Here is a 12,868-nt window from a genome sequence, read left to right as displayed (position 1 = left end):
TTCACCATGAATGTTGCCGCGTGACGCTAAAAGGAGGGATGCAACACGAGGACTTCCCAGGAGGTCACCCATCCTAGTACTACTCTCGCCCAAGCACGCTTAACTTCGGAGTTCGATGGGATCCGTGCTTTAGTGCTCGGTATGATCGCATCCGACATGTTTTGCACTCATTTTCCCTTATGCTTGCCCCTCCCGCTCCTTCTCTCCCCTATTTTGTACCATGCACATCCCGCTTTCCCATCCCCACCGCCGTTTCCCATCACCTATAGCCGAGCACGAGTGCCCGCAAAAAATATCGCCCTAACTTCACCATGAATGTTGCCGCGTGACGCAAAAAGAGAGAGGATGCAACCACGAGGACTTCCCGGAGGTCACCCATCCTAGTATTACTCTCAGCTCAACGGGTCACGCTTGATCCGCTGCGAGTCGTATGCGATATGGTGCCTCATGCCGACGATGCTTGCCTCCATGTTCTCCCTCGTCTTCCCTCGTGCCATGCCCCTCCCGCTTCTCCCTATCCTGTATATGTCCATGTCATCCAGCTTTCCCATCCCCACCGCGGTTTCCCCTATCTATCCGTGGATGCTATGATGACATGAATAAGCCGCGTCACGAAAATGGATTGCCCGAGGACTTCCCGTAAGGTCCTTAGTACTACCTCGCGTCAAGCACGCTTGACGTACCGGAGTTCCTGATTGGGATCCACGTGCTTTAGTCCTGGTATGATCGCATCAGACATGTTCTGCACTCATTTTCCCTTATGCTGCCCCTCCCGCTCCTTCTCTCCCCTATTTTGTACCATGCACATCCCGCTTTCCCATCCCCGCCGCCGTTTCCCATCACCTATAGCCGAGCACGAGTGCCCGCAAAAAAATATCGCCCTAACTTCACCATGAATGTTGCCGCGTGACGCAAAAAGGAGGGATGCAACACGAGGACTTCCCAGAGGTCACCCATCCTAGTACTACTCTCGCCCAAGCACGCTTAACTTCGGAGTTCTGATGGGATCCGGTGCTTTAGTGCTGGTATGATCGCATCCGACATGTTCTGCACTCATTTTCCTTATGCTTGCCCCTCCCGCTCCTTCTCTCCCCTATTTTGTACCATGCACATCCCGCTTTCCCATCCCCACCGTCGTTTCCCATCACCTATAGCCGAGCACGAGTGCCTGCAAAAAATATCGCCCTAACTTCACCATGAATGTTGCCGCGTGACGCAAAAAGGAGGGATGCAACACGAGGACTTCCAGGGAGGTCACCCATCCTAGTACTACTCTCGCCCAAGCACGCTAACTTCGGAGTTCTGATGGGATCCGGTGCTTTAGTCTTTGGTATGATCGCATCCGACATGTTCTGCACTCATTTTCCCTTATGCTTGCCCCTCCCGCTCCTTCTCTCCCCTATTTTGTACCATGCACATCCCGCTTTCCCATCCCCACCGCCGTTTCCCATCACCTATAGCCGAGCACGAGTGCCAGCAAAAAAATATCGCCCTAACTTCACCATGAATGTTGCCGCGTGACGCAAAAAGGAGGGATGCAACACGAGGACTTCCCAGGAGGTCACCCATCCTAGTACTACTCTCGCTCAAGCACGCTTAACTCCGGAGTTCGATGGGATCCGGTGCTTTAGTCTTTGGTATGATCGCATCCGACATGTTCTGCACTCATTTTCCCTTATGCTTGCCCCTCCAGCTCCTTCTCTCCTATTTTGTACCATGCACATCCCGCTTTCCCATCCCCACCGCCGTTTCCCATCACCTATAGCCGAGCACGAGTGCCCGCAAAAATATCGCCCTAACTTCACCATGAATGTTGCCGCGTGGACGCAAAAGGAGGGATGCAACACGAGGACTTCCCGGAGGTCACCCATCCTAGTACTACTCTCGCCCAAGCACGCTAACTCGAGTTCGATGGGATCCGGTGCTTTAGTGCTCGGTATGATCGCATCCGACATGTTCTGCACTCATTTTCCCTTATGCTTGCCCCTCCCGCTCCTTCTCTCCCCTATTTTGTACCATGCACATCCCGCTTTCCCATCCCCACCGCCGTTTCCCATCACCTATAGCCGAGCACGAGTGCCCGCAAAAATATCGCCCTAACTTCACCATGAATGTTGCCGCGTGACGCATAAAGGAGGGATGCAACACGAGGACTTCCCGGGAGGTCACCCATCCTAGTACTACTCTCGCCCAAGCACGCTTAACCCGGAGTTTCGATGGGATCCGGTGCTTTAGTGCTGGTATGATCGCATCCGACATGTTCTGCACTCATTTTCCCTTATGCTTGCCCCTCCCGCTCCTTCTCTCCCCTATTTTGTACCATGCACATCCCGCTTTCCCATCCCCACCGCCGTTTCCCATCACCTATAGCCGAGCACGAGTGCCCGCAAAAAAATATCGCCTAACTTCACCATGAATGTTGCCGCGTGACGCAAAAAGGAGGGATGCAACACGAGGACTTCCCAGGAGGTCACCCATCCTAGTACTACTCTCGCCCAAGCACGCTTAACTTCGGAGTTCTGATGGGATCCGGTGCTTTAGTCTTCGGTATGATCGCATCCGACATGTTCTGCACTCATTTTCCCTTATGCTTGCCCCTCCCGCTCCTTCTCTCCCCTATTTTTGTACCATGCACATCCCGCTTTCCCATCCCCACCGCCGTTTCCCATCACCTATAGCCGAGCACGAGTGCCCGCAAAAAAATATCGCCCTAACTTCACCATGAATGTTGCCGCGTGACGCAAAAGGAGGGATGCAACACGAGGACTTCCCAGGAGGTCACCCATCCTAGTACTACTCTCGCCCAAGCACGCTTAACTTCGGAGTTCTGATGGGATCCGGTGCTTTAGTGCTCGTATGATCGCATCCGACATGTTCTGCACTCATTTTCCCTTATGCTTGCCCCTCCCGCTCCTTCTCTCCCCTATTTTGTACCATGCACATCCCGCTTTCCCATCCCCACCGCCGTTTCCCATCACCTATAGCCGAGACACGAGTGCCCGCAAAAATATCGCCCTAACTTCACCATGAATGTTGCCGCGTGACGCCAAAAGGAGGGATGCAACACGAGGACTTCCCAAGAGGTCACCCATCCTAGTACTACTCTCGCCCAAGCACGCTTAACTTCGGAGTTTCGATGGGATCCAGTGCTTTAGTGTCTGGTATGATCGCATCCGACATGTTCTGCACTCATTTTCCCTTATGCTTGCCCCTCCCGCTCCTTCTCTCCCCTATTTTGTACCATGCACATCCACTTTTCCCATCCCCACCGCCGTTTCCCATCACCTATAGCCAGAGCACGAGTGCCCGCAAAAAAATATCGCCCTAACTTCACCATGAATGTTGCCGCGTGACGCAAAAAGGAGGGATGCAACACGAGGACTTCCCGGGAGGTCACCCGTCCTAGTACTACTCTCGCCCAAGCACGCTTAACTTCGGAGTTCCGATGGGATCCGGTGCTTTAGTGCTGGTATGATCGCATCCGACATGTTCTGCACTCATTTTCCCTTATGCTTGCCCCTCCCTCTCCTTCTCTCCCCTATTTTGTACCATGCACATCCCGCTTTCCCATCCCCACCGCCGTTTCCCATCACCTATAGCCGAGCACGAGTGCCCGCAAAAAAATATCGCCCTAACTTCACCATGAATGTTGCCGCGTGATGCAAAAAGGAGGGATGCGACACGAGGACTTCCCAGGAGGTCACCCATCCTAGTACTACTCTCGCCCAAGCACGCTTAACTTCGGAGTTCTGATGGGATCCGGTGCTTTAGTGCTGGTATGATCGCATCCGACATGTTCTGCACTCATTTTCCCTTATGCTTGCCCCTCCCGCTCCTTCTCTCCCCTATTTTGTACCATGCACATCCCGCTTTCCCATCCCCACCGCCGTTTCCCATCACCTATAGCCGATCACGAGTGCCCGCAAAAAATATCGCCCTAACTTCACCATGAATGTTGCCGCGTGACGCAAAAAGGAGGGACGCAACACGAGGACTTCCCAGGAGGTCACCCATCCTAGTACTACTCTCGCCCAAGCACGCTTAACTTCGGAGTTCTGATGGGATCCGGTGCTTTAGTGCTGGTATGATTGCATCCGACATGTTCTGCACTCACTTTCCCTTATGCTTGCCCCTCCCGCTCCTTCTCTCCCCTATTTTGTACCATGCACATCCCGCTTTCCCATCCCCACCGCCGTTTCCCATCACCTATAGCCGAGCACGAGTGCCCGCAAAAAAATATCGCCCTAACTTCACCATGAATGTTGCCGCGTGACGCAAAAAGGAGGGATGCAACACGAGGACTTCCCGGAGGTCACCCATCCTAGTACTACTCTCGCCCAAGCACGCTTAACTTCGGAGTTCGATGGGATCCGTGCTTTAGTGTTGGTATGATCGCATCCGACATGTTCTGCACTCATTTTCCCTTATGCTTGCCCCTCCCGCTCCTTCTCTCCCCTATTTTGTACCATGCACATCCCGCTTTCCCATCCCCACCGCCGTTTCCCATCACCTATAGCCGAGCACGAGTGCCCGCAAAAAATATCACCCTAACTTCACCATGAATGTTGCCGCGTGACGCAAAAGGAGGGATGCAACACGAGGACTTCCCAGAGGTCACCCATCCTAGTACTACTCTCGCCCAAGCACGCTTAACTTCGGAGTTCGATGGGATCCGGTGCTTTAGTGCTGGTATGATCGCATCCGACATGTTCTGCACTCATTTTCCCTTATGCTTGCCCCTCCCGCTCCTTCTCTCCCCTATTTTGTACCATGCACATCCCGCTTTCCCATCCCCACCGCCGTTTCCCATCACCTATAGCCGAGCACGAGTGCCCGCAAAAAATATCGCCCTAACTTCACCATGAATGTTGCCGCGTGACGCAAAAAGGAGGGATGCAACACGAGGACTTCCCAGGAGGTCACCCATCCTAGTACTACTCTCGCCCAAGCACGCTTAACTTCGGAGTTCTGATGGGATCCGGTGCTTTAGTGCTGGTATGATCGCATCCGACATGTTCTGCACTCATTTTCCCTTATGCTTGCCCCTCCCGCTCCTTCTCTCCCCTATTTTGTACCATGCACATCCCGCTTTCCCATCCCCACCGCCGTTTCCCATCACCTATAGCCGAGCACGAGTGCCCGCAAAAAATATCGCCCTAACTTCACCATGAATGTTGCCGCGTGACGCAAAAAGGAGGGATGCAACACGAGGACTTCCCGGAGGTCACCCATCCTAGTACTACTCTCGCCCAAGCACGCTTAACTTCGGAGTTCGATGGGATCCGGTGCTTTAGTGCTGGTATGATCGCATCCGACATGTCTTGCACTCATTTTCCCTTATGCTTGCCCCTCCCGCTCCTTCTCTCCCCTATTTTGTACCATGCACATCCCGCTTTCCCATCCCCACCGCCGTTTCCCATCACCTATAGCCGAGCACGAGTGCCCGCAAAAAAATATCGCCCTAACTTCACCATGAATGTTGCCGCGTGACGCAAAAAGGAGGGATGCAACACGAGGACTTCCCAGGAGGTCACCCATCCTAGTACTACTCTCGCCCAAGCACGCTTAACTTCGGAGTTTCGATGGGATCCGGTGCTTTAGTGCTGGTATGATCGCATCCGACATGTTCTGCACTCATTTTCCCTTATGCTTGCCCCTCCCGCTCCTTCTCTCCCCTATTTTGTACCATGCACATCCCGCTTTCCCATCCCCACCGCCGTTTCCCATCACCTATAGCCGAGCACGAGTGCCCGCAAAAAAATATCGCCCTAACTTCACCATGAATGTTGCCGCGTGACGCAAAAAGGAGGGATGCAACACGAGGACTTCCCAGGAGGTCACCCATCCTAGTACTACTCTCGCCCAAGCACGCTTAACTTCGGAGTTCCGATGGGATCCGGTGCTTTAGTGCTTGGTATGATCGCATCCGACATGTTCTGCACTCATTTTCCCTTATGCTTGCCCCTCCCGCTCCTTCTCTCCCCTATTTTGTACCATGCACATCCCGCTTTCCCATCCCCACCGCCGTTTTCCATCACCTATAGCCGAGCACGAGTGCCCGCAAAACAATATCGCCCTAACTTCACCATGAATGTTGCCGCGTGACGCAAAAAGGAGGGATGCAACAGGAGGACTTCCCAGGAGGTCACCCATCCTAGTACTACTCTCGCCCAAGCACGCTTAACTTTGGAGTTCTGATGGGTGATACGTCTCCGACGTATCGATAATTTCTTATGTTCTATGCCATATTATTGATGATACCTACATGTTTTATGCACACTTTATGTCATATTCGTGCATTTTCTGGAACTAACCTATTAACAAGATGCCGAAGTGCCGGTTCTGTTTTCGTTCGTTTTTGGTTTCAGAAATCCTAGTAACGAAATATTCTCGGAATTGGACGAAACTTAGAGCCCGGGGGCCTATTTTTCCACGGAGCTTCCGGAAGACCGAAGAACATACGAAGTGGGGCCACGAGGTGGCCGGACCACAAGGCGGCGCGGCCAACGGCGGCCGCGCCGCCCTGTGTGTGTGGGCCCTCGTTAGCCCCCTGACCTCGCCCTTCCGCCTACTTAAAGCCTCCGTCACGAAACCCCCGATGCGAAGAACCACGATACGGAAAACCTTACTGAGACGCCGCCGCCGCCGATCCCATCTCGGGGGATTCTAGAGATCTCCTCCGGCACCCTGCCGGAGAGGGGATTCATCTCCCGGAGGACTCTACACCGCCATGGTCGCCTCCGGAGTGATGAGTGAGTAGTTCACCCTCGGACAATGGGTCCATAGCGGTAGCTAGATGGTTGTCTTCTCCTCATTGTGCTTCATTGTTGGATCTTGTGAGCTGCCTAACATGATCAAGATCATCTATCCGTAATTCTATATGTTGTGTTTGCTCGGGATCCGATGGATAGAGAATACCATGTCATGTTAATTATCAAGTTATTACATATGTGTTGTTTATGATCTTGCATGCTCTCCGTTACTAGTAGAGGCTCGGCCAAGTTTTTACTCTTAACTCCAAGAGGGAGTATTTATGCTCGATAGTGGGTTCATGCCTCGCATTGACACCAGGGACAGTGACGTGAAAGTTCTAAGGTTGTGTTGTGCTGTTGCCACTAGGGATAAAACATTGGCGCTATGTCCGAGGATGTAGTTGTTGATTACATTACGCACCATACTTAATGCAATTGTCCGTTGTTTAGCAACTTAATACTGGAGGGGGTTCGGATGATAACCTGAAGGTGGACTTTTTAGGCATAGATGCGAGTTGGATGGCGGTCTATGTACTTTGTCGTAATGCCCAATTAAATCTCACTATACTTATCATGTCATGTATGTGCATTGTTATGCCCTCTCTATTTGTCAATTGCCCGACTGTAATTTGTTCACCCAACATGCTTTTATCTTATGGGAGAGACACCTCTAGTGAACTCGTGGACCCCGGTCCATTCTTTAATACTTGAAATACAAATCTGTCTGCAATACTTGTTTTATCTGTTTTCTCTGCAAACAATCATCTTCCACACAATACGGTTAATCCTTTGTTACAAGCAAGCCGGTGAGATTGACAACCTCACTCGTTTCGTTGGGGCAAAGTACTTTGGTTGTGTTGTGCGGGTTCCACGTTGGCGCCGGAATCTCTGGTGTTGCGCCGCACTACATCCCGCCGCCATCAACCTTCAACGTGCTTCTTGACTCCTCCCGGTTTGATTAAACCTTGGTTTCTTCTGAGGGAAACTTGCCGCCGTGCGCATCACACCTTCCTCTTGGGGTTCCCAACGGACGTGTCAACTACACGCATCAAGCAAATTTCACGGCGCCGTTGCCGGGGAGATCAAGACACGCTGCAAGGGGAGTCTCCACTTCCCAATCTCTTTACTTTGTTTTTGTCTTGCTTTATTTTATTTACTACTTTGTTTGCTGCATTATATCAAAACACAAAAAAATTAGTTGCTAGCTTTACTTTATTTACTGTCTTGTTTGCTATATCAAAAACACAAAAAAATTAGTTTACTTGCATTTACTTTACTCATCATGTTTCCTTTTAATTTTACCACAAAAGACATACCGGTAGGACCGGGTCTATAATTGGGAGGAACAATATAGAAGAATTTTTCACCCATGTTAGTACCGTTGAAGATTTTGAAGATAGACACTTGGTAGAACTTGCTCCTACTTATGGAAATTGCTGCTATGCATGCTTTGGTTACACTTGTTGGAAACTAAATTTGTTAATCTCAATCCTATAATCCAACACATGTTTCTTACACTTGGTGATATGGAAGAGGGAAAAGAAAGATTTTGTTTTAGAAACCCTTGCTTAGAGATTTGGTGGTCTAGCAAGAGAGGCTAGAAAGGTCTTCGCTAAATTTAATATGCTTGGTTCTCATACTAATTTTGTTGGTCTCCTTGAAAAAATGGATATGGATAGAATAAGAGTACACTAATAATGCTAATGATGGTGGGGAGATCAAAGCACCAATACCATGTAAACTCCTAGCTATGAATGATGCACTAGAACATAACTATGCTTGGCTTGTTCTCGAAAATTTGTTCGATGAGAGTAGCAAGCCCAAGACTAATGAGAAGGGAGACAGCTGAAACTTATGTATCCAATATACTATGCATGGTTGAGAAAACTCCAAACCCCGCTGTAGGTGCACCACCCTTCGATAATACTTGAGTTACACTTTCTGCGCCTAGCTGAAAGGCGTTAAAGAAAAGCGCTTGTGGGAGACAACCCATGTTTTTATTCCAGTATTTTTGTTTTATATTTGTGTCTTGGAAGTTGTTTACTACTATAGCAACCTCTCCTTATCTTAGTTTTATGTTTTGTTGTGCCAAGTAAAGTCTTTGATAGAAAAGTAAGTACTAGATTTGGATTACTGCGCAGTTCCAGATTTCTTTGCTGTCACGAATCTGGGTCTATCTCCCTCGTAGGTAGCTCAGAAAATTAAGCCAATTTACGAGCATGATCCTCAGATATGTACGCAACTTTCATTCAATTTGAGCATTTTCGTTTGAGCAAGTCTGGTGGCCTAATAAAATCCATCTTTACGGACTGTTCTGTTTTGACAGATTCTGTCTTTTATTTCGCATTGCCTCTTTTGCTATGTTGGATGAATTTCTTTGATCCATTAATGTCCAAGTAGCTTTATGCAATGTCCAGAAGTGTTAAGAATGATTGTGTCACCTCTGAACATGTGAATTTTTATTATGCACTAACCCTCTAATGAGTTGTTTCGAGTTTGGTGTGGAGGAAGTTTTCAAGGATCAAGAGAGGAGTATGATGCAATATGATCAAGGAGAGTGAAAGCTCTAAGCTTGGGGATGCCCCGGTGGTTCACCCCTGCATATTCTAAGAAGACTCAAGCGTCTAAGCTTGGGGATGCCCAAGGCATCCCCTTCTTCATCGACAACATTATCAGGTTCCTCCCCTGAAACTATATTTTTATTCGGTCACATCTTATGTACTTTGCTTGGAGCGTCGGTTTGTTTTTGTTTTTTGTTTTGTTTGAATAAAATGGATCCTTGCATTCACTTTATGGGAGAGAGACACGCTCCGCTGTAGCATATGGACAAATATGTCCTTAGGCTCTACTCATAGTATTCATGGCGAAGTTTCTTCTTCGTTAAATTGTTATATGGTTGGAATTGGAAAATGCTACATGTAGTAACTCTAAAATGTCTTGGATAATTTGATACTTGGCAATTGTTGTGCTCATGTTTAAGCTCTTGCATCATATACTTTGCACCCATTAATGAAGAAACACTTAGAGCTTGCTAATTTGGTTTGCATATTTGGTTTCTCTAGAGTCTAGATAACATCTAGTATTGAGTTTTGAACAACAAGGAAGACGGTATGGAGTCTTATAACGTTTACCATATGTCTTTTATGTGAGTTTTGCTGTACCGTTCATCCTTGTGTTTGTTTCAAATAACCTTGCTAGCCTAAACCTTGTATCGAGAGGGAATACTTCTCATGCATCCCAAATACTTGAGCCAACCACTATGCCATTTGTGTCCACCATACCTACCTACTACATGGTATTTATCCACCCATTCCAAAGTAAATTGCTTGAGTGCTACCTTTAAAATTCCATCATTCACCTTTGCAATATATAGCTCATGGGACAAATAGCTTAAAAACTATTGTGGTATTGAATATGTACTTATGCACTTTATCTCTTATTAAGTTGCTTGTTGTGCGATAACCATGTTTCGGGGACGCCATCAACTATTCTTTGTTGGATATCATGTGAGTTGCTATGCATGTCCGTCTTGTCCGAAGCAAGAGAGATCTACCACCTTCATGGTTGGAGCATGCATATTGTTAGAGAAGAACTTTGGGCCGCTAACTAAAGCCATGATTCATGGTGGAAGTTTCAGTTTGGACATATATCCTCAATCTCATATGAGAATAATAATTGTTGCCACATGCTTATGCATTAAAGAGGAGTCCATTATCTGGTGTCCATGTTGTCCCAGTATGGATGTCTAAGTTGAGAATAATCAAAAGCGAGAAATCCAAAATGCGAGCTTTCTCCTTAGACCTTTGTACTGAGCGGCATGGAGGTACCCCATTGTGACACTTGGTCAAAACATGTGCATTGCAAAGATCCGGTAGTCCAAGTTAATTAGGACAAGGTGCGGGCACTATTAGTATACTATGCATGAGACTTGCAACTTGTAAGATATAATGTACATAACTCATATGCTTTATTACTACCGTTGACAAAATTGTTTCATGTTTTCAAAATAAAAGCTCTAGCACAAATATAGCAATCGATGCTTTCCTCTTTGAAGGACCATTCTCTTTAATTTTATGTTGAGTCAGTTCACCTATCTCTCTCCACCTCAAGAAGCAAACACTTGTGATTAACTGTGCATTGATTCCTACATACTTGCATATTGCACTTGTTATATTACTCTATGTTGACAATTATCCATGAGATATACATGTTACAAGTTGAAATCAACCGCTGAAACTTAATCTTCCTTTGTGTTGCTTCAATGCCTTTACTTTGATTTATTGCTTTATGAGTTAACTCTTATGCAAGACTTATTAATACTTGTCTTGAAGTACTATTCATGAAAAGTCTTTGCTATATGATTCACCTGTTTACTCATGTCATTACCATTGTTTTGATCGCTGCATCCACTACATATGTTTACAAATAGTATGATCAAGGTTATGATGGCATATCACTTCAGAAATTATCTTTGTTATCGTTTTACCCGCTCGGGACGAGCGAAACTAAGCTTGGGGATGCTTGATACGTCTCCGACGTATCGATAATTTCTTATGTTCTATGCCATATTATTGATGATACCTACATGTTTTATGCACACTTTATGTCATATTCGTGCATTTTACGGAACTAACCTATTAACAAGATGCCGAAGTGCCGGTTCTGTTTTCGCTGTTTTGGTTTCGAAATCCTAGTAACGAAATATTCTCGGAATTGGACGAAACGAAGACCCAGGGGCCTATTTTTCCACGGAGCTTCCGTAAGACCGAAGAACATACGAAGTGGGGCCACGAGGTGGCCGGACCACAAGGCGGCGCGGCCAGGGGGCCCGCGCCGCCACGTGGTGTGGGCCCCTCGTTAGCCCCCGACTCTGCCCTTCCGCCTACTTAAAGCCTCCGTCGCGAAACCCCGATGCGAAAAACCACGATACGGAAAACCTTGCGAGATGCCGCCGCCGCCGATCCCATCTCGGGGGATTCGGAGATCTCCTCCGGCACCCTGCCGGAGAGGGGATTCATCTCCCGGAGGACTCTACACCACCATGGTCGCCTCCGGAGTGATGAGTGAGTAGTTCAACCCTGGACTATGGGTCCATAGCGAGTAGCTAGATGGTTGTCTTCTCCTCATTGTGCTTCATTGTTGGATCTTGTGAGCTGCCTAACATGATCAAGATCATCTATCTGTAATTCTATATGTTGTGTTTGTCGGGATCCGATGGATAGAGAATACCATGTCATGTTAATTATCAAGTTATTACATATGTGTTGTTTATGATCTTGCATGCTCTCCGTTACTAGTAGAGGCTCTGGCCAAGTTTTTACTCTTAACTCCAAGAGGGAGTATTTATGCTCGATAGTGGGTTCATGCCTCGCATTGACACCTGGGACGAGTGATAGAAAGTTCTAAGGTTGTGTTGTGCTTGTTGCCACTAGGGATAAAACATTGGCGCTATGTCCGAGGATGTAGTTGTTGATTACATTACGCACCATACTTAATGCAATTGTCCGTTGTTTAGCAACTTAATACCGGAGGGGGTTCGGATGATAACTCGAAGGTGGACTTTTTAGGCATAGATGCGGTTGGATGGCGGTCTATGTACTTTGTCGTAATGCCCAATTAAATCTCACTATACTTATCATGTCATGTATGTGCATTGTTATGCCCTCTCTATTTGTCAATTGCCCGACTGTAATTTGTTCACCCAACATGCTTTTATCTTATGGGAGAGACACCTCTAGTGAATCTGTGGACCCGGTCCATTCTTTAATACTTGAAATACAAATCTGCTGCAATACTTGTTTTATCTGTTTTCTCTGCAAACAATCATCTTCCACACAATACGGTTAATCCTTTGTTACGAGCAAGCCGGTGAGATTGACAACCTCACTCGTTTCGTTAGGGCAAAGTACTTTGGTTGTGTTGTGCGGGTTCCACGTTGGCGCCGGAATCTCCGGTGTTGCGCCGCACTACATCCCGCCGCCATCAACCTTCAACGTGCTTCTTGACTCCTCTCGGTTCGATTAAACCTTGGTTTCTTCTTGAGGGAAACTTGCCGCTGTGCGCATCACACCTTCCTCTTGGGGTTCCCAACGGACGTGTCAACTACACGCCATCAA

At 47.7% G+C, this 12,868-nt stretch overlaps 17 non-coding genes and 1 pseudogene across 17 annotated transcripts; all 18 read right to left on the bottom strand.

The window, feature by feature from the left end:
- Positions 1–35: 35 nt before the first annotated feature.
- Positions 36–153, bottom strand: LOC124682334. Its single transcript, XR_006996252.1, has one exon. It is a non-coding gene; the product is annotated as a 5S ribosomal RNA (ribosomal RNA).
- Positions 154–921: 768 nt separating this feature from the next.
- Positions 922–1,039, bottom strand: LOC124682343. The gene has a single exon (XR_006996260.1). It is a non-coding gene; the product is annotated as a 5S ribosomal RNA (ribosomal RNA).
- Positions 1,040–1,225: 186 nt separating this feature from the next.
- LOC124682338 lies at positions 1,226–1,344 on the bottom strand. Its single transcript, XR_006996256.1, has one exon. It is a non-coding gene; the product is annotated as a 5S ribosomal RNA (ribosomal RNA).
- Positions 1,345–1,532: 188 nt separating this feature from the next.
- On the bottom strand, positions 1,533–1,651 carry LOC124682339. The gene has a single exon (XR_006996257.1). It is a non-coding gene; the product is annotated as a 5S ribosomal RNA (ribosomal RNA).
- Positions 1,652–1,835: 184 nt separating this feature from the next.
- On the bottom strand, positions 1,836–1,950 carry LOC124682340 (annotated as a pseudogene).
- Positions 1,951–2,136: 186 nt separating this feature from the next.
- LOC124682335 lies at positions 2,137–2,254 on the bottom strand. The gene has a single exon (XR_006996253.1). It is a non-coding gene; the product is annotated as a 5S ribosomal RNA (ribosomal RNA).
- Positions 2,255–2,441: 187 nt separating this feature from the next.
- LOC124682331 lies at positions 2,442–2,561 on the bottom strand. The gene has a single exon (XR_006996249.1). It is a non-coding gene; the product is annotated as a 5S ribosomal RNA (ribosomal RNA).
- Positions 2,562–2,749: 188 nt separating this feature from the next.
- Positions 2,750–2,868, bottom strand: LOC124682342. Its single transcript, XR_006996259.1, has one exon. It is a non-coding gene; the product is annotated as a 5S ribosomal RNA (ribosomal RNA).
- A 187-nt stretch (positions 2,869–3,055) lies between these two features.
- LOC124682333 lies at positions 3,056–3,175 on the bottom strand. The gene has a single exon (XR_006996251.1). It is a non-coding gene; the product is annotated as a 5S ribosomal RNA (ribosomal RNA).
- Positions 3,176–3,364: 189 nt separating this feature from the next.
- On the bottom strand, positions 3,365–3,483 carry LOC124682326. Its single transcript, XR_006996245.1, has one exon. It is a non-coding gene; the product is annotated as a 5S ribosomal RNA (ribosomal RNA).
- A 188-nt stretch (positions 3,484–3,671) lies between these two features.
- Positions 3,672–3,790, bottom strand: LOC124682325. Its single transcript, XR_006996244.1, has one exon. It is a non-coding gene; the product is annotated as a 5S ribosomal RNA (ribosomal RNA).
- A 187-nt stretch (positions 3,791–3,977) lies between these two features.
- On the bottom strand, positions 3,978–4,096 carry LOC124682341. The gene has a single exon (XR_006996258.1). It is a non-coding gene; the product is annotated as a 5S ribosomal RNA (ribosomal RNA).
- Positions 4,097–4,284: 188 nt separating this feature from the next.
- Positions 4,285–4,400, bottom strand: LOC124682336. Its single transcript, XR_006996254.1, has one exon. It is a non-coding gene; the product is annotated as a 5S ribosomal RNA (ribosomal RNA).
- Positions 4,401–4,586: 186 nt separating this feature from the next.
- Positions 4,587–4,703, bottom strand: LOC124682330. The gene has a single exon (XR_006996248.1). It is a non-coding gene; the product is annotated as a 5S ribosomal RNA (ribosomal RNA).
- Positions 4,704–4,890: 187 nt separating this feature from the next.
- On the bottom strand, positions 4,891–5,009 carry LOC124682337. Its single transcript, XR_006996255.1, has one exon. It is a non-coding gene; the product is annotated as a 5S ribosomal RNA (ribosomal RNA).
- Positions 5,010–5,196: 187 nt separating this feature from the next.
- Positions 5,197–5,313, bottom strand: LOC124682332. The gene has a single exon (XR_006996250.1). It is a non-coding gene; the product is annotated as a 5S ribosomal RNA (ribosomal RNA).
- Positions 5,314–5,501: 188 nt separating this feature from the next.
- Positions 5,502–5,620, bottom strand: LOC124682327. The gene has a single exon (XR_006996246.1). It is a non-coding gene; the product is annotated as a 5S ribosomal RNA (ribosomal RNA).
- Positions 5,621–5,808: 188 nt separating this feature from the next.
- On the bottom strand, positions 5,809–5,928 carry LOC124682329. The gene has a single exon (XR_006996247.1). It is a non-coding gene; the product is annotated as a 5S ribosomal RNA (ribosomal RNA).
- Between the last annotated feature and the right edge of the window lie 6,940 nt (positions 5,929–12,868).

This window comes from Lolium rigidum, unplaced genomic scaffold, assembly GCF_022539505.1.
Source record: "Lolium rigidum isolate FL_2022 unplaced genomic scaffold, APGP_CSIRO_Lrig_0.1 contig_8773_1, whole genome shotgun sequence".
Taxonomy (NCBI): Eukaryota; Viridiplantae; Streptophyta; class Magnoliopsida; order Poales; family Poaceae; genus Lolium; species Lolium rigidum.
This window is presented reverse-complemented; position numbering and strand designations above follow the sequence as displayed.